Below are 19568 nucleotides of genomic sequence, written 5' to 3'. Positions count from 1 at the left end.
TGCTAGTTGGTTATATATTGTCATGATTGCATATGATGCTTAAATTATTACCATAGATGTGTTTATTTATGATTTATGGTGAAAACCAGAACACTAGCTAAGCATATATATATATAATGAGGAGAACAAAAGTGTTTGTAAAAGTTTTCTTTATCACTTTTAGTTTATCAACTGAATTTCTTGAAGACAACAAATGAGTTAAGCTTGGGGAAGTTGATACGTCTCCAATGTATCTACTTTCCAAACACTTTTGCTCCAGTTTTGACCTCTAATTTGCATGATTTCAACGAGACTAACGCAGACTGACATTGTTTTCAGCAAAACTACCTTGCTATTATTTTTCTGTAGAAATATAATTAAGTTCTAGGAATCGACTGAAAGTTTTCGTGAATTATTTCTGGCATATATAAGGATTTATGGAGCGAAGACCTACCTAAGAAGTGCTGCCAGGGTGGCACAAGCTAACAGTGCGCCCCCTTGGTCGCACCCTATTAGCTTTTGGGGCCCACGTGGCTCCTCCGACCCTAATTCCAGTTCTTTAAAATCACATCTTTGAAGACAAGATCAGGGAGAAGTTTTCATCACATTTCACGAGACAAAGCCGCCGCCACCTCCTATTCTTCCTCCGGAGGGCTGATTCAGAGCCTGTTTGGGGCTCCGGAGAGGGGGATTCATCGCCGTAGTCATCACCAACCCTTCTTCATCAACAACACCATGTTACTCATGACTAGTAGTGAGAAATTCCTTTGTAGGCTTGCTGGACAGTGCTGGGATTGGATGAGATTGATCATGTAATTGAGTTAAGTTTGATAGGGCTTGGTCCCTAGTGTCCACTATGTTCTGAGATTGATGTTACTATGACTTTGCTACGTTTAATGCTTGTCACTTAGGCTCGAGTGCCATGATTTCAGATCTGAACCTATTATGTTTGCAAGAATATGAGCATGATTTGGATCCTATCTTGAAAGTTGCAGTTACCTATTACATGTCTTGATCGGCATACCCCAAGGTGAAAATAATTGGGATTCTTTCCGGTGATTGTCGTAGTTCGAGGAGTTCATGTATTCACCATGTGTTAATGATTTGTTCTGATTCTCTATTAAAAGGAGGCCTTAATATCCCTTAGTTTGCAATAGGACCCCGTGCCATGGGAGGGTAGGACAAAAGATGTCATGCAAGTTCTTATTGCAAGCACGTATGACTATATATGGAATACATGCCTACATTATCTTGAAGAATTTGAACTAGTTCTCTGTCGCCCTAGTGTGTAACTGTTGCATGATCAATGTCATTCGAATCATTATCCATCAAGGATCCACGTGCCTACGCTTTTCTTATACTGAATCTTGCTAAGTCACTAATGTTGTTGCTAGTGTCACATCTTTTACTCAATTGCTACTAATACTATCGTTACTACCGTTACAAAATTGCTTTTATCACTTCTATTGTTACTACTATCATTTTTTGCTCTGCTAAGTCTTTAGTGTAGAGAGATATCACAGGTGCCATTGAATTAACAACTCAACTGTTACAACCAATAAATATTATTTGGTTCCCCTTGTGTCGAATCAATAAATTAGGGTGAAATACAACCCGTGAAGACTGTCAAGATCCCCAATACTTGTGGGTGATCATGATATCGGATTATCCTTCCAACAAATGAATAATGGCTATGTATTTGTTTCCGTTTAATTCGCAAGCCTTGACCTTTGTTTTCTTAGAGTATGTCAATTCAATTTGCTTCGATGTAAAATGTTGATTTCATATCTTTCCTAAGCCGTGTTCTCATATTTGTACGTGGGTGCTAATCCCTTTTGATTAGTAAAATTACCATATCAATTATTTACCATCCAGAGTGCTTATCTTCAAGCTAATTCAATCATCTCTAATATTTGTAAGATCTATCCTCATTTTTTTCCTTTTCTGGAGTTCTTTTCACCCGTCCTAAGTTTTCTTTGTTTTCCCCACCCTCCCATCCTTTTCTTCAGTTGTTAAATTATAATCCAAGTGCCTTCCTTTTCGTTGATGCTTCCGCTATCATTTCTTCTATGTTGTATCGGGTGGTTCATTGTGAAGATGCTAAGTGCTATGAATTCATCATTATTCGTTCTTTTTTCTTCCCCGGTAGATTCAATTCAATCTCTCGGTGTTCATCATATCCATTTTCATTCATTCAATGCTTTCCCATGTTCAAAATTCTTTTTCAAGCCTCTCTTGTCGGTTCACATCTCTATTCTATCCGGAGGGGCAAAGATGTGTGAGAATATTCGTGTTTCCTTGCAAAATCTTTTCAAAATATTTTGGGGTTCTCAACCTCATCTAGTTTTGATTTGTACTGGTGCAATCTCTCTTCTGGAACATGTCGGGGAACGTTGCATGGGAAACAAAAAAATTCTGACGCACACGAAGACCTATCATGGTGATGTTCATCTACGAGAGGGAGATCGGATCCACATACCCTTGTAGATCGCTAGGCGGGAAGCATCGAGAAACGCAATTGATGTAGTGGTACAGCTTCGTGATTCAAATTACGTCGTCCCACGATCCGTCCCACGATCAGTCCCGATCTAGCACCGAACGGACGGCACCTCCGCGTTCAGCACACGTACACCTCGATGACGATCTCTGCCTTCTTAATCCAGCCAGAGATACAGGGAAGTAGATGAGTTATCCGGCAGCGTGACGGCGTGCCGGTGATGGTGATGATTTATTCCTGCAGGTCTCCGCCCGAGCTCCGCAGAAAACCGATCTAGAGGAAGAACTACGAGGTATAGGTTTGAGTTGCACGTGGCAAAGTTGTGTCTCAAAGAACCCTAAAACCTCTAGTATATAGAGGAGGATGGGAGGGGCTAGCCTTGGGGATCAAGGGAGCCCCTAGGGCGCCGGCCAAGGAGGAGAGGAGGACTCCAACTCCAATTCGGTTTGGGAAGGAGGAGTCCTCGTCTTCCTTCCCACCTCCCTCTTCTTCTTTTTTTCTCTTTGGTTTTTTCTTCCTAGCGCCATAGCCCACTTGGTCTGGCCACACCTGCCCACATTCCTGAAACCCTCGTGATGTCCTTTATCTCATCCGGGACTCCGAACAACCTTCGGTCACCAACACCTATAACTCAATTATACAGAAAACGTCACCGAACCTTAAGTGTGCACACATGACCTGAGACACTCTCCGGTCAATAACCAACAGCGGAACCTGGATGTCCATACTGGCTCCTACATATTCTATGAAGATCTCTATCAGTTGAACCTCTATGTCAAGGATTCATATAATCCCGTATACTATTCCATTTGTCCTTCGGTATGTTACTTGCCCGAGATTCGATCGTCGGTATCTCTATACCTAGTTCAATCTCGTTACCGACAAGTCTCTTTACTCATTTCGTAATACAAGATCATGTAACTAACTCCTTAGTCACATTGCTTGCATGGCTTGTTGTGATGTTGTATTACCGAGTGGGCCCCGAGATACCTCTCCGTCACACGGAGTGACAAATCCCAGTCTTAATCCATGCCACCCGACAGACACCTTTGGAGATACCTGTAGAGCACCATTATAGTCACCAAGTTACGTTGTGACGTTCGATAACCCACAAGGTATTCCTCCGTTGTCCGGGAGTTGCATAATCTTATGGTCATAGGAACACATACATTGACATGCACAAAACTGTAGCAATAAAGTGACACGATCATATGCTACGTTTATAGTTTGGGTCTTGTCCATCACATCATTCTCCCAATGATGTGATACCATTATCAAGTGACAACACTTGCCTCTGGCCAGGAAACCTTGACCATCTTTGATCAACGAGCTAGTCAACTAGAGGCTCACTAGGGACAGTGTGTTGTCTATGTATCCACACATGTATTTGAGTTTCCAATCGATACAATTCTAGCATGGATAATAAACGATTATTATGAACAAAGAAATATAATAATAAACAATTTATTATTGCCTCTAGGGCATATTTCCAACAGTCTCCCACTTGCACTAGAGTCAATAATCTAGTTTACATCACTATGTGATTGTAATGAATCTAACACCCATACAGTTCTGGGGTTCGATCATGTCTTGCTGGTGAGAGAGGTTTTTAGTCAACGGATCTGAACCTTTCATATTCGTGTGTTCTTTACAATTGTTTATGTCATCCTATAGAAGCTGCTACTACGTGCTACTTGGAAATATTCCAAATGACTGCTCTACTATACGAATCATGTTTACTACTCAGAGTTATTCAGATTAGTGTCAAAGCTTGCATCAACATAACCCTTTATGACGAACTCTTTAATTACCTCCATAATCGAGAAAAATTTCATAGTCCACTAGTTATTAATGATAACTTTGACCGTTGTTTAGTGATTTAATCCTGGATCACCTTTTTCTACCCCTTGACAAAACTCATGCCAAGGCACACATCAGGTGCCGTACACAGCTTGGCATACATTAGAGCCTACGACTAAGGCATAGGGGACGACCTCCGTCCTATCTCTTTCTTCTGTCGTGGTCGGGCTTTGAGTCTTACTCAAATTCACACCTTACAACACAGCCAAGAACTCCTTCTTTGCCAATCCATTTTGAAATCCTTCAAAAAGTTGTCAGGGCATGCATTTCATTGAAAGTTTTTAATAAGCGTCTTGATCTATCGCCATAGATCTTGACGCACAATCTCCAAGTAGCTTAATCCAGGTTTTCCTTTGAAAAACACCTTTCAAACAACCCTTCATGCTTTCCAGAAATTCTACAATATTTCTGATCAACAATATGACAACCACATATACTTATCAAAAATTCTATAGTGCTCTCACTCACTTCTTTGGAAATACTAGTTTCTCATAAACCTTGTATAAACCCAAAAGCACTACTCGAGTTCAGTTATTTGCTGTCTGCCACATCTTTGCCATCAGCGAGCAGACGGCAAAGAACCTCTATGTCGTCAGCTTTGAGAAAACAGACGGTAAAGATAGAGCTGATGGCAAAAAAACATATTTGCCATCAGCCACCTCTTTGTCGTCTGCCAACCGACGGCAGAGAAGCTCGAGGCAGATGGCAAAGATCTGAGGCTAACGGCCGAAGACCACCCCACCCCACACCACCTCTTTGTCGTCCGTCAACCGACGACAAAAGTAGTGAAGGCAAACGGCAAAGATCTGAGGATAACGTCCCCACCCCACCCCGCCCCACCCCACCCCTTTGCCGTCTGCCTAACTACCTTTGTCGTCCGCTGCAGATGGCAAAGGGGATGGACCCCTAACGTTCGTCATCCCCACCCGCTACCCCACTCTCTCCCACTATCTCTCCCCTCTCTCCACCTCAACCGCACCGCTCTCTCTCCAGCACCGCCACCCCACCCCAGCGCCGCCGCCGCACCACCGGAGCCGCCCGGGCCCCCACCCCGCCCCGGCCCACCCCAGCACGGCCGCCGCACCGCCGAAGCCCACCCCACCCCACCCCTCGCCGGCCCTCTCCTCCCTATGCCCCCCCACTCCACACCTCACCGGCCCTCTCCTCCCTACGCCGCTCCCCCACCCCACCCCTGCCCCTCATCCCCCACGCTGGCGCCCCTGCCGCGCCAGGCGCACCCATCGCCCCTAGTTCCCCTGCCGCCCCTCGGTGCCACTACCGCCCCACCGCCCCCGCCGGTGAGTACCACCATCGGTCGCCCCTTTTTTCCATTTTTTATGTTTTTTGTTTCGGTTAATTAGGTTAGTTTTATTTTTCATTAGGTTAGTTTATTAGTTTATTAAGTTAGCTTATTAGGTCAATTAGGTTAGTTAGTTAGGTTAGAAGAAAAAACAAGAAAAAAAGAAGGGAAAAATGAAAAAGAAAAAAGGAGAAGAAGAAAAGAATTAGAAGAAGAAGGAGGAAAAGATGAAGGAAAAGAAGAAGGAGAAGAAGAAGAAGAAGAGGAGGAGGAGGAGGAGGAGGAGGAGAAAGAAGAAGAAGAAGAAGAAGAAGAAGAAGAAGAAGAAGAAGAAGAAAGAGGAGAGAGGAGAAGAAAAAAGAAGAGGGAAAAGGAAAAGAAGGAAGAATAAGAAGAAGAAGAAGAAGAAGAAGAAGAAGAGGAAAAAGGAAAAGAAGGAAGAAGAAGAAGAAAAAGAAGAGAAGAAGAGAAGAAGAGAAGAAGACATAATAAGTCCAAAATGGCATAATTAGCCCATTTAGCTCCAAAATGACATAATAAGTCCAAAATGGCATAATTAGCCCATATATTCTAGAGGCCCACGGGGTCATAGTTTTGTAAATTATGAGTTAGGTCACATATTTTCCGATTATGTTAATTATAAAAACATCATATTTGTGTTGATCGTGTGAATTTCAATCTGCAGTTGTTCGACGACCTCCACGTGTGTTGGACGAGCTCCGCCCCTGCGTTTGTTGGTGAGCACAAATAACTTCTCCTCCTACCCCCTTAATTTGCTCTGTCCCGGTCTTCATGCCGATGGAACTTGCTAGCTATAGGTTTCTTCAATCATGAGTATGTGTGACCATTATGCGTCTCCCGTTCAAAAGGGCGACGTCTATAAATATGCATTTCTTTGCATATTTATAACCGCCATCCTTTCGAATTGTCCAACATTATCCATTGACAGCCCGAGTATGTGTAGATTGGGTTCGTTTTCCCGTATGTTGTGCTCTAGATCCGATGCAGAATTTCGTCAGTGCCTGCCTGTTGTTCTCCGAGTACACATCCTCTATGCTTATTGCCGAGATGTGTATCAGGAGAACAGCGGGGAGGTGCTGCCGAAATTCTGCGTCGCATCTAGAGCACAACATGGGAAAACGAACCTATTCTACACATACTCGGGTAGGATTAGGACCTATCTTTACCTATTAGCGTGTAGGTTGCATGGACGTAATAAAACTGACAAACTTGATTAGCGCGTATGAATATAGATGATGAATTATATATTTATTTCTTGGCGCCCATAGGTAGCTAGGCAACATGAGTGATCGTGCTTGGATATACACTGGTCACCCTAGTCAGAAAGACATGACCCATGAATGGTTAAAAAAACCCAGGGGGTTTGTGAGAGCCGCATTTGCAAATGGCCAGCAAAAAACATGGTGCCCCTATCCCAACTGCGACAACTGGAAAAAGCACACACAGTTTGAAATGGGTAAACACCTGCAGAAGTGGGGTTTTACGCCTAATTATACGGTGTGGACTTTTTATGGTGAGCCTGACCAATGTGCCAGAGCTGAAGTAATTCGTCGTCGCACCGACGAGCATGGTACCGGGATTGAAGACATGGTGCAAGACTTTGATGATGCTCGGGATTCGGACGATGAGATGGAGGAATCTGCAAAGGCCTTCTATGAAATGTTGGAGTCTTCAAACCATCCTCTCCACGAGCAGACTGAACTTTGTCAGGTGGATGCCATCGCGCAAGTAATAGCTCTGAAGGCTCAATTCAACCTAGGCAGAGAATGGTACGACGCGATGATGATGATATTTGGACGCTTTCTATCCAAAGGCCATGTACTGTCTGCAAACCTGTACCAGTCAGAGAAAATCCTCCGTGTACTTAAGATGCGCTATGAGAAGATACATGCCTGTGAGAATGGATGTGCCTTATTTAGGCTTGAGTATGCGTCATTGAACTATTGCCCCATTTGCAATTCTTCCACGTATATTGTGGTAGACAATGGTATGGGTGAGAAGAATCAGATCAAAATCCCCATTAGTGTTCTTCGATATCTGCCAATCGTACCAAGACTTCAACGTCTTTTCATGGTCGAAGAGACGGCCAGACAGATGACATGGCACAAATTGGGCAAAAGAACCGAACTAGATGCGGATGGGAACAAGATGCTGGTACACACTTCAGATGGTTTTGCATGGACCCACTTCGATGCATTACATAAGGATAAATCGGAAGATCCAAGGCAACCTAGAGTTGCCATCAGCACGGATGGGTTCAATGTGTATGGTATGATGGCAGCATAATACAGTTGTTGGCCTGTATTTGTCATTCCACTCAATTTGCCACTCGGAGAGATTATGAAAAGAAAGAACATTTTCCTAACGTTGATAATTCTAGGGCCCAACTATCTGGGGTAGAATATGATTGTGTACATGCAGCCGATTAAGGATGAGTTGCAAGAAGCCTGGGATAATGGGATCAAGACCTTCGACGCGGCTACCAAAAGAATTTTCAAAATGCATGTGTGGTACATGTACTCGACGCATGATTATCCGATGTTTGCGCTATTCCCTGGCTGGTGTGTGCATGGAAGGTGCCCGTGCACCACATGCAAGGCAGCTCTTCAGTTCCGTTGGCTGCAGGCTGGTCGCAAGTTTTCTTGCTTCGACATGCATAGACAATTCCTCGATCCTGACCATAAGTTCAGAAAAGACAAGAAGAATTTCATCAAAGGTAGAGTTGTCAAAAACACTGCACCAGCTGCGTTGATACGCCAACAGACCCTTGACCAGTTAAACGCTCTCGAGCCTGATCCTTTGCATCCAGGATACTTCAAAGGGTATAATATGGAACACGCCTGGACTTACAAGTCATGCTTATGGGATCTCCCTGACTTCAAAGACCTCCTTTGCCCACACAACATCGACGTGATGCACACTGAAAAGAATATTGCGGAGGCCATTTTTGGTACATTGTTCGGCATAGAGGGGAAGTCAAAAGATAATCCTAAGGCTAGAATCAACCTGGAGGCTCTATGTGATAGACCGTTGCGAAAGTTGCGACAACGGAAAGGAAAGCAAAGCATAGCGAAGCCAAAGGCATGGTTCAATCTTGAAAGTCCAGCTATGAGGGAAATGCTATTGTGGGTGAAAATGCGGTTGATGTTCCCCAATGGGTATGCTGCAGATCTAAAGAGGGGAGCGAGTCTTGAGAAATTGAAAATATTTGGTCTCAAGAGTCATGATTGGCACATATGGATTGAGCGGGTAATTCTGGTGATGTTGCGTGGCTTTATCCCTGAGGATGAATGCCTAGTACTGGCAGAGCTGAGCTATTTCTTCCATTCTCTTTGTGCGAAAGAACTATCACCTAGCGTGCTAGATGAAATGGAAGAGTTGGCGGCGGAGTTGATCTGCAAAAAAGAAAAGATCTTTCCACCGGGCTTCTTTAATCCAATTCAACATTTGATTTTGCATCTCCCGACCGAGGCAAGAATGGGGGTCCGTGTTGGGGAACGTCGCATGGGAAACAAAATTTTCCTACGCGCACGAAGACCTATCATGGTGATGTCCATCTACGAGAGGGGATGAGTGATCTACGTACCCTTGTAGACCGTACAGCAGAAGCATTAGAGAACGCGGTTGATGTAGTGGAACATCCTCACGTCCCTCGATCCGCCCCGCGAACAATCCCGCGATCAGTCCCACGATCTAGTACCGAACGGACGGCACCTCCGCGTTTAGCACACGTACAGCTCGACGATGATCTCGGCCTTCTTGATCCAGCAAGAGAGACGGAGAGGTAGAAGAGTTCTCCGGCAGCGTGACGGTGCTCCGGAGGTTGGTGATGACCTTGTCTCAGCAGGGCTCCGCCCGAGCTCCGCAGAAACGCGATCTAGAGGAAAAACTGTGGAGGTATGTGGTCGGGCTGCCGTGGAAACTCGTCTCAAATCAGCCCTAAAACCTCCGTATATATAGGTGGGAGGGAGGGGACCTTGCCTTGGGGCTCAAGGAGCCCCAAGGGGGTCGGCCGAGTCCAAGGGGGAGGACTCTCCCCCCCCCAAACCGAGTTGGACTAGGTTTGGTGGGAGGGAGTCCCCCTTCCTTCCCACCTCCTCCTTTTTTTGTTTCTCTCTTGATTTTCTTCTCCTTGGCGCATAGAGCCTTTTGGGCTGTCCCACCAGCCCACTAAGGGCTGGTGTTCCACCCTCAACGCCTATGGGCTTCCCCGGGGTGGGTTGCCCCCCCCCCCCCCCGGTGAACTCCCGGAACCCATTCGTCATTCCCGGTACATTCCCGGTAACTCCGAAAACCTTCCGGTAATCAAATGAGGTCATCCTATATATCAATCTTCGTTTCCGGACCATTCCGGAGACCCTCGTGACGTCCGTGATCTCATCCGGGACTCCGAACAACATTCGGTAACCAACCATATAACTCTAATACGCATAAAACAACGTCGAACCTTAAGTGTGCAGACCCTGCGGGTTTGAGAACTATGTAGACATGACCCGAGAGACTCCTCGGTCAATATCCAATAGCGGGACCTGGATGCCCATATTGGATCCTACATATTCTACGAAGATCTTATCGTTTGAACCTCAGTGCCAAGGATTCATATAATCCCGTACGTCATTCCCTTTGTCCTTCGGTATGTTACTTGCCCGAGATTCGATCGTCAGTATCCGTATACCTATTTCAATCTCGTTTACTGGCAAGTCTCTTTACTCGTTCCGTAATACAAGATCCCGCAACTTACACTAAGTTACATTGCTTGCAAGGCTTGTGTGTGATGTTGTATTACCGAGTGGGCCCCGAGATACCTCTCCGTTCACACGGAGTGACAAATCCCAGTCTTGATCCATACTAACTCAACTAACACCTTCGGAGATACCTGTAGAGCATCTTTATAGTCACCCAGTTACGTTGCGACGTTTGATACACACAAAGCATTCCTCCGGTGTCAGTGAGTTATATGATCTCATGGTCATAGGAATAAATACTTGACACGCAGAAAACAGTAGCAACAAAATGACACGATCAACATGCTACGTCTATTAGTTTGGGTCTAGTCCATCACGTGATTCTCCTAATGACGTGATCCAGTTATCAATCAACAACACCTTGTTTATAATCAGAAGACACTAACTATCTTTGATCAACTGGCTAGCCAACTAGAGGCTTGCTAGGGACGGTGTTTTGTCTATGTATCCACACATGTAAATGAGTCTTCATTCAATACAATTATAGCATGGATAATAAACGATTATCTTGATACCGGAATTATAATAATAACTATATTTATTATTGCCTCTAGGGCATAATTCCAACAGGCCGTTCAAAATCGATGGTGCTACTCAACTGAGAGGATGCAGAAGACGCTTAGAGCTAAGTGTGAAAATAAACATAGAATTGAAGCATCAATGGCCGAGGCATTCATTACTGAGGAGGCGGCAAACTTCGTGACAGCACACTACGAAGCCAAAAATCAACATTTGCATAACCCAAAGCCTCGGTACAATGATGGCGATCCAAAAAAAGTTCGATCCAACCTCAGCCTATTCAAAGGTAAGCTCGCACCATCCCGTGCTTCGAAAGGGAAATCGTTGGATGTCGAAGAATGGCGGACCATTTCATTGTATATCTTCACCAACCTAACAGAAGTGTGGCCGTACATCGAGTAAGTTCTTGGTAAATTATTGTTCCGCAACTTCTAATTGCTTTCAACTACTCTTATTCCTGGATATTTGATATAGTCGATACGTCGCCGAATTCTCGGATGGAGCAGTCATCGAAAAGGATTCCGTCGAAGAGTATGAGCTTCTCGCAAAGCATGGAGGCGACTATCCCGGTTTCATCTCTTGGTTCAAACAAAAGGTAATTAATTACCATTAAGGGCCCATTTGATTTCTGGATGAGTATGAGCTTCTCGCAAAGCATGGATGAGGTTGAAGCGTCGTTTGATGTGTCTGGTCTTCTTGTGAAACCGTGGTTCCTTTGCTAAGGCAATGGCACCAGTGTTGTCACAGAACAAGGTTATTGGATTCAGTGCGCTTGGCACTACTCCAAGATCCGTCATGAACTGCTTCATCCAGACACCCTCCTTAGCCGCCTCCGAGGCAGCCATGTACTCCGCTTCACATGTAGAATCTGCTACGACGCTTTTCTTGGAACTGCACCAGCTTACTGCACCCCCATTAAGAATAAATACGTATCCGGTTTGCGACTTAGAGTCGTCCGGATCTGTGTCAAAACTTGCATCGACGTAACCTTTTACGGCGAGCTCTTCGTCACCTCCATATACGAGAAACATCTCCTTAGTCCTTTTCAGGTACTTCAGGATATTCTTGACCGCTGTCCAGTGATCCACTCCTGGATTACTCTGGAACCTACCTGCCATACTTATGGCCAAGCTAACATCCGGTCTAGTGCACAGCATCGCATACATGATAGAACCTATGGCTGAAGCATAGGGGACGGAGCGCATATGCTCTCTATCTTCATCAGTTGCTGGGCACTGAGTCTTACTCAATCTCGTACCTTGTAGAACTGGCAAGAACCCTTTCTTGGACTGTTCCATTTTGAACCTCTTCAAAACTTTATCAAGGTATGTGCTTTGTGAAAGTCCTATCAGGCGTTTTGATCTATCCCTATAGATCTTGATGCCTAGAATGTAAGCAGCTTCTCCTAGGTCCTTCATAGAGAAACTTTTATTCAAGTAACCTTTTATGCTCTCCAAAAACTCTACGTTGTTTCCAGTCAGTAATATGTCATCCACATATAATATTAGAAACGCCACAGAGCTCCCACTCACTTTCTTGTAAATACAAGATTCTCCAACCACTTGTATAAACCCAAATGCTTTGATCACCTCATCAAAGCGTTTGTTCCAACTCCGAGATGCTTGCACCAGTCCATAAATGGATCGTTGGAGCTTGCACACTTTGTTAGCATTCTTAGGATCGACAAAACCTTCGGGCTGTATCATATACAACTCTTCCTTAAGGAAACCATTAAGGAACGCCGTTTTGACATCCATCTGCCAGATTACATAATCGAAAAATGCAGCTATTGCTAACATGATTCTGACGGACTTAAGCATCATTACAGGTGAGAAAGTCTCATCGTAGTCAACTCCTGGAACTTGTGAAAAAACCTTTGCCACAAGTCGAGCTTTATAAACGGTCACATTGCCGTCAGCGTCCGTCTTCTTCTTAAAGATCCATTTGTTCTGAATAGCCTTGCGGCCCTCAAGTAGTATCTCCAAAGTCCACACTTTGTTCTCATACATGGATCCTATCTCGGATTTCATGGCTTCTAGCCATTTGTTGGAATCTGGCCCCATCATTGCTTCTTCATAATTTGCAGGTTCATTGTTGTCTAACAACATGATTGACAAGACGGGATTACCGTACCACTCTGGAGCAGCACGTGATCTCGTCGACCTGCGTGGTTCAACAGAAACTTGAACTGGAGTTTCATGATCATCATCATTAACTTCCTCCTCAACTGGCGTCGCAATGACAGAGGTTTCCTCCTGCCCTGCGCCACCATCCAGAGGGATGAGAGGTTCGACAACCTCATCAAGTTCTATCTTCCTCCCACTCAACTCTCTCGAGAGAAACTCCTTCTCGAGAAAAGCTCCGTTTTTAGCAACAAACACTTTGCCCTCGGACTTGAGATAGAAGGTGTACCCAACTGTCTCTTTTGGGTAACCTATGAAGACGCACCTTTCCGCTTTGGGTTCCAGCTTTTCAGGCTGAAGCTTTTTGACATAAGCATCACATCCCCAAACTTTAAGAAACGACAACTTTGGCCTTTTGCCATACCATAGTTCGTATGGTGTCGTCTCAACGGATTTTGATGGTGCCCTATTTAAAGTGAATGCAGCTGTTTCTAATGCATAACCCCAAAACGATAACGGCAAATCAGTAAGAGACATCATAGATCGCACCATCTCTAATAAAGTACGATTACGACGTTCGGACACACCATTACGCTGTGGTGTTCCAGGCGGTGTCAACTGTGAAACAATTCCACATTGTCTTAAGTGATCACCACACTCGAAACTCAGATATTCACCCCCACGATCAGACCGTAGGAACTTGATCTTCTTGTTACGATGATTTTCCACTTCATTCTGAAATTTCTTGAACTTTTCAAATGTTTCAGACTTGTGCTTCATCAAGTAGACATAACCATATCTACTTAAATCGTCAGTGAAGGTGAGAAAATAACGATATCCGCCGCGTGCCTCCACGCTCATCGGACCACACACATTGGTATGTATGATTTCCAACAAGTCACTTGCACGCTCCATTGTTCCTAAGAACGGAGTCTTAATCATCTTGCCCATGAGGCATGGTTCGCACGTGTCAAGTGAATCAAAGTCAAGTGACTCCAAAAGTCCATCAGCATGGAGTTACTTCATGCGCTTTACACCAATATGACCTAAGCGGCAGTGCCACAAAAATATGGCGCTATCAATGTTAACTCTAACTCTTTTGGTCTCAATGTTATGTATATGCGTATCGCTATCAAGATTCAATATGAACAATCCTCTCACATTCGGTGCACGACCATAAAAGATGTTACTCATAGAAATAGAACAACCATTATTCTCTGACTTAAAAGAGTAACCGTCTCGCAATAAACAAGATCCAGATATAATGTTCATGCTCAACGCAGGCACTAAATAACAATGATTTAAGTTCATCACTAATCCTGACGGTAACTGAAGTGACACTGTGCCGACGGCGATTGCATCAACCTTGGAACCATTTCCTACGCGCATCGTCACTTCATCTTTCGCCAGCCTTCGCCTATTCCGCAGTTCCTGTTTCGAGTTGCAAATATGAGCAACAGAACCGGTATCGAATACCCAGGCACTACTACGAGAGCCGGTTAAGTACACATCAATAACAGGTATATCAAATATACCTGATTTTTCTTTGCCCGCCTTCTTATCTGCCAGATACTTGGGGCAATTGCGCTTCCAGTGACCCATACCCTTGCAATAGTAACACTCCGTTCCCGGCTTAGGTCCAGCTTTGGGTTTCTTCGTCGGATTGGCAACAGGCTTGCCGCTCTTCTTCGAATTGCCCTTCTTGCCTTTGCCGTTTCTCTTGAAACTAGTGGTCTTATTCACCATCAACACTTGATGCTCTTTACGGAGTTCAGACTCTGCGACTTTCAGCATCGCAAACAACTCGCCGGGAGACTTGTTCATCCCTTGCATGTTGTAGTTCAACACAAAGCCTTTATAGCTTGGCGGCAGTGATTGAAGGATTCTGTCAGTGATAGCCTCTTGCGGGAGTTCAATCCCCAGCTCAGCTAGACGGTTTGAGTAACCAGACATTTTGAGCACATGTTCACTGACAGATGAGTTTTCCTCCATCTTGCAAGCATAGAATTTATCGGAGGTCTCATACCTCTCGATCCGGGCGTTCTTCTGAAAGATAAACTCCAACTCCTGGAGCATCTCAAATTCTCCAGGACGCTCAAAGCGACGTTGAAGTCTCGGTTCTAAGCCATACAAGACTGCACATTGAACTATTGAGTAGTCCTCCTTACGTGCTAACCAAGCGTTCTTAACATCCTGATCAGCCGTAGCGGGTGGTTCATCTCCTAACGCAGCATTAAGGACATAATCCTTCTTCCCAGCTTGTAAGATTAGCTTAAGATTACGAGCCCAGTCTACAAAGTTGCTTCCATCATCTTTCAACTTAGCTTTCTCTAGGAACGTATTAAAATTCAGGATGACTGTCGCGTGAGCCATGATCTACAACACAAATATATTCAAAGTGGACTTAGACTATGTTCAAGATAATTAGAGTTTAACTTAATCAAATTATATGCTAAACTCCCACTCAAAAAGTACATCTCTCTAGTCATTTGAGTGGTTCATGATCCACTTACACTAGCTCAAGTCCGATCATCACGTGAGTTGAGTATAGTTTCAGTGGTAAGCATCCCTATGCTAATCATATCATCTATATGATTCATGATGGACCTTTCGGTCTCATGTGTTCCGAGGTCATGTCTGCACATGCTAGGCTCGTCAAGCTTAACCCGAGTGTTCCGCGTGCGCAACTGTTTTGCACCCATTGTATGTGAACGTTGAGTCTATCACACCCGATCATCACGTGGTGTCTCGAAACGACGAACTGTAGCAACGGTGCACAGTCGGGGAGAACACAATTTCGTCTTGAAATATTAGTGAGAGATCACCTCATAATGCTACCATCGTTCTAAGCAAAATAAGGTGCATAAAAGGATTAACATCACATGCAATTCATAAGTGACATGATATGGCCATCATCACGTGCTTCTTGATCTCCATCACCAAAGCACCGGCACGATCTTCTTGTCACCGGCGCCACACCATGATCATCCATCAACGTGTTGCCATCGGGGTTGTCGTGCTACTCATGCTATTACTACTAAAGCTACATCCTAGCAAAATAGTAAACGCATCTGCAAGCACAAACGTTAGTATAAAGACAACCCTATGGCTCCTGCCGGTTGCCGTACCATCGACGTGCAAGTCGATATTTCTATTACAACATGATCATCTCATACATCCAATATATCACATCACATCGTTGGCCATATCACATCACAAGCATACCCTGCAAAAACAAGTTAGACGTCCTCTAATTTTGTTGTTGCATGTTTTACGTGGTGACCAAGGGTATCTAGTAGGATCGCATCTTACTTACGCAAACACCACAACGGAGATATATGAGTTGCTATTTAACCTCATCCAAGGACCTCCTCGGTCAAATCCGATTCAACTAAAGTTGGAGAAACCGACACTTGCCAGTCATCTTTGAGCAAAGGGGGTTACTCGTAACGATGAAACCAGTCTCTCGTAAGCGTACGAGTAATGTCGGTCCAAGCCGCTTCAATCCAACAATACCGCGGAATCAAGAAAAGACTAAGGAGGGCAGCAAAGCGCACATCACCGCCCACAAAAACTTTTGTGTTCTACTCGAGAAGACATCTACGCATGAACCTAGCTCATGATGCCACTGTTGGGGAACGTCGCATGGGAAACAAAATTTTCCTACGCGCACGAAGACCTATCATGGTGATGTCCATCTACGAGAGGGGATGAGTGATCTACGTACCCTTGTAGACCGTACAGCAGAAGCGTTAGAGAACGCGGTTGATGTAGTGGAACGTCCTCACGTCCCTCGATCCGCCCCGCGAACAATCCCGCGATCAGTCCCACGATCTAGTACCGAACGGACGGCACCTCCGCGTTCAGCACACGTACAACTCAACGATGATCTCGGCCTTCTTGATCCAGCAAGAGAGACGGAGAGGTAGAAGAGTTCTCCGGCAGCGTGACGGTGCTCCGGAGGTTGGTGATGACCTTGTCTCAGCAGGGCTCCGCCCGAGCTCCGCAGAAACGCGATCTAGAGGAAAAACTGTGGAGGTATGTGGTCGGGCTGCCATGGAAAGTCGTCTCAAATCAGCCCTAAAACCTCCGTATAGGTGGGAGGGAGGGGACCTTGCCTTGGGGCTCAAGGAGCCCCAAGGGGGTCGGCCGAGTCCAAGGGGGAGGACTCTCCCCCCCCCCAAACCGAGTTGGACTAGGTTTGGTGGGAGGGAGTCCCCCTTCCTTCCCACCTCCTCCTTTTTTTTCTTTCTCTCTTGATTTTCTTCTCCTTGGCGCATAGAGCCTTTTGGGCTGTCCCACCAGCCCACTAAGGGCTGGTGTGCCACCCTCAAGGCCTATGGGCTTCCCCGGGGTGGGTTGCCCCCCCCCCCCAAGGTGAACTCCCGGAACCCATTCGTCATTCCCGGTAACTCCGAAAACCTTCCGGTAATCAAATGAGATCATCCTATATATCAATCTTCGTTTCCGGACCATTCCGGAAACCCTCGTGACGTCCGTGATCTCATCTGGGACTCCGAACAACATTCGGTAACCAACCATATAACTCTAATACGCATAAAACAACGTCGAACCTTAAGTGTGCAGACCCTGCGGGTTGGAGAACTATGTAGACATGACCCGAGAGACTCCTCGGTCAATATCCAATAGCGGGACCTGGATGCCCATATTGGATCCTACATATTCTACGAAGATCTTATCGTTTGAACCTCAGTGCCAAGGATTCATATAATCCCGTACGTCATTCCCTTTGTCCTTCGGTATGTTACTTGCCCGAGATTCGATCGTCAGTATCCGTATACCTATTTCAATCTCGTTTACTGGCAAGTCTCTTTACTCGTTCGGTAATACAAGATCCCGCAACTTACACTAAGTTACATTGCTTGCAAGGCTTGTGTGTGATGTTGTATTACCGAGTGGGCCCCGAGATACCTCTCCGTTCACACGGAGTGACAAATCCCAGTCTTGATCCATACTAACTCAACTAACACCTTCGGAGATACCTGTAGAGCATCTTTATAGTCACCCAGTTACGTTGCGACGTTTGATACACACAAAGCATTCCTTCGGTGTCAGTGAGTTATATGATCTCATGGTCATAGGAATAAATACTTGACACGCAGAAAACAGTAGCAACAAAATGACACGATCAACATGCTACGTCTATTAGTTTGGGTCTAGTCCATCACGTGATTCTCCTAATGACGTGATCCAGTTATCAATCAACAACACCTTGTTCATAATCAGAAGACACTAACTATCTTTGATCAACTGGCTAGCGAACTAGAGGCTTGCTAGGGACGGTGTTTTGTCTATGTATCCACACATGTAAATGAGTCTTCATTCAATACAATTATAGCATGGATAATAAACGATTATCTTGATACAGGAATTATAATAATAACTATATTTATTATTGCCTCTAGGTCATAATTCCAACAGGCCGTTCAAAATCAATGGTGCTACTCAACTGAGAGGATGCAGAAGACGCTTAGAGCTAAGTGTGAAAATAAACATAGAATTGAAGCATCAATGGCCGAGGCATTCATTACTAAGGAGGCGGCAAACTTCGTGACAGCACACTACGAAGCCAAAAATCATCATTTGCATAACCCGAAGCCTCGGTACAATGATGGCGATCCAAAAAAAGTTCGATCCAACCTCAGCCTATTCAAAGGTAAGCTCGCACCATCCCGTGCTTCGAAAGGGAAATCGTTGGATGTCGAAGAATGGCGGACCATTTCATTGTATATCTTCACCAACCTAACAGAAGTGTGGCCGTACATCGAGTAAGTTCTTGGTAAATTATTGTTCCGCAACTTCTAATTGCTTTCAACTACTCTTATTCCTGGATATTTGATATAGTCGATACGTCGCCGAATTCTCGGATGGAGCAGTCATCGAAAAGGATTCCGTCGAAGAGTATGAGCTTCTCGCAAAGCATGGAGGCGACTATCCCGGTTTCATCTCTTGGTTCAAACAAAAGGTAATTAATTACCATTAAGGGCCCATTTGATTTCTTGGTCTAATTTGCGGCTAATGCATCCATTCTTTCGTATTAAACTTGTAGGCTGATGCAGAGTCTATGGATGCCGAGTTGAGACAAGTCGCTAATGGTTTTTACTATAAGGTCCGTTCATTTCACAAATACAACATCAAAGGGTATCACTTTCGTACCTTTGGCAAAGAGCTATCTATGCCCGACCTAAAGACTACAAATTGTTTTGTCTTTGCTATCGGCGAAGGAGGCACCGAGTATTATGGAAGAGTTGAAGCAATTTATGAACTTCTATTCTATGGTGAAAAGCCACCGACCGTCGTAGTCTTCAAATGTTATTGGTTTGAGCCGAGGGAGACTAGAAGGATTCATGAACATATAGGACTAGTCGAAATCAACCAAAACACCCACTTAGATGTTCCCGATGTCTATATTATGGCTCAAAAGGCGACACAAGTTTTCTATCTACCGTGGGCCTGCCAAACTGATCCAAATCTCAAAGGTTGGGATGTCGTTTATGAAGTGC

This window comes from Hordeum vulgare, chromosome 1H, assembly GCF_904849725.1.
Source record: "Hordeum vulgare subsp. vulgare chromosome 1H, MorexV3_pseudomolecules_assembly, whole genome shotgun sequence".
NCBI classification, from domain to species: domain Eukaryota; kingdom Viridiplantae; phylum Streptophyta; class Magnoliopsida; order Poales; family Poaceae; genus Hordeum; species Hordeum vulgare.
The sequence above is the reverse complement of the archived record's forward strand: the minus strand, read 5'-3'. Positions refer to the sequence as shown.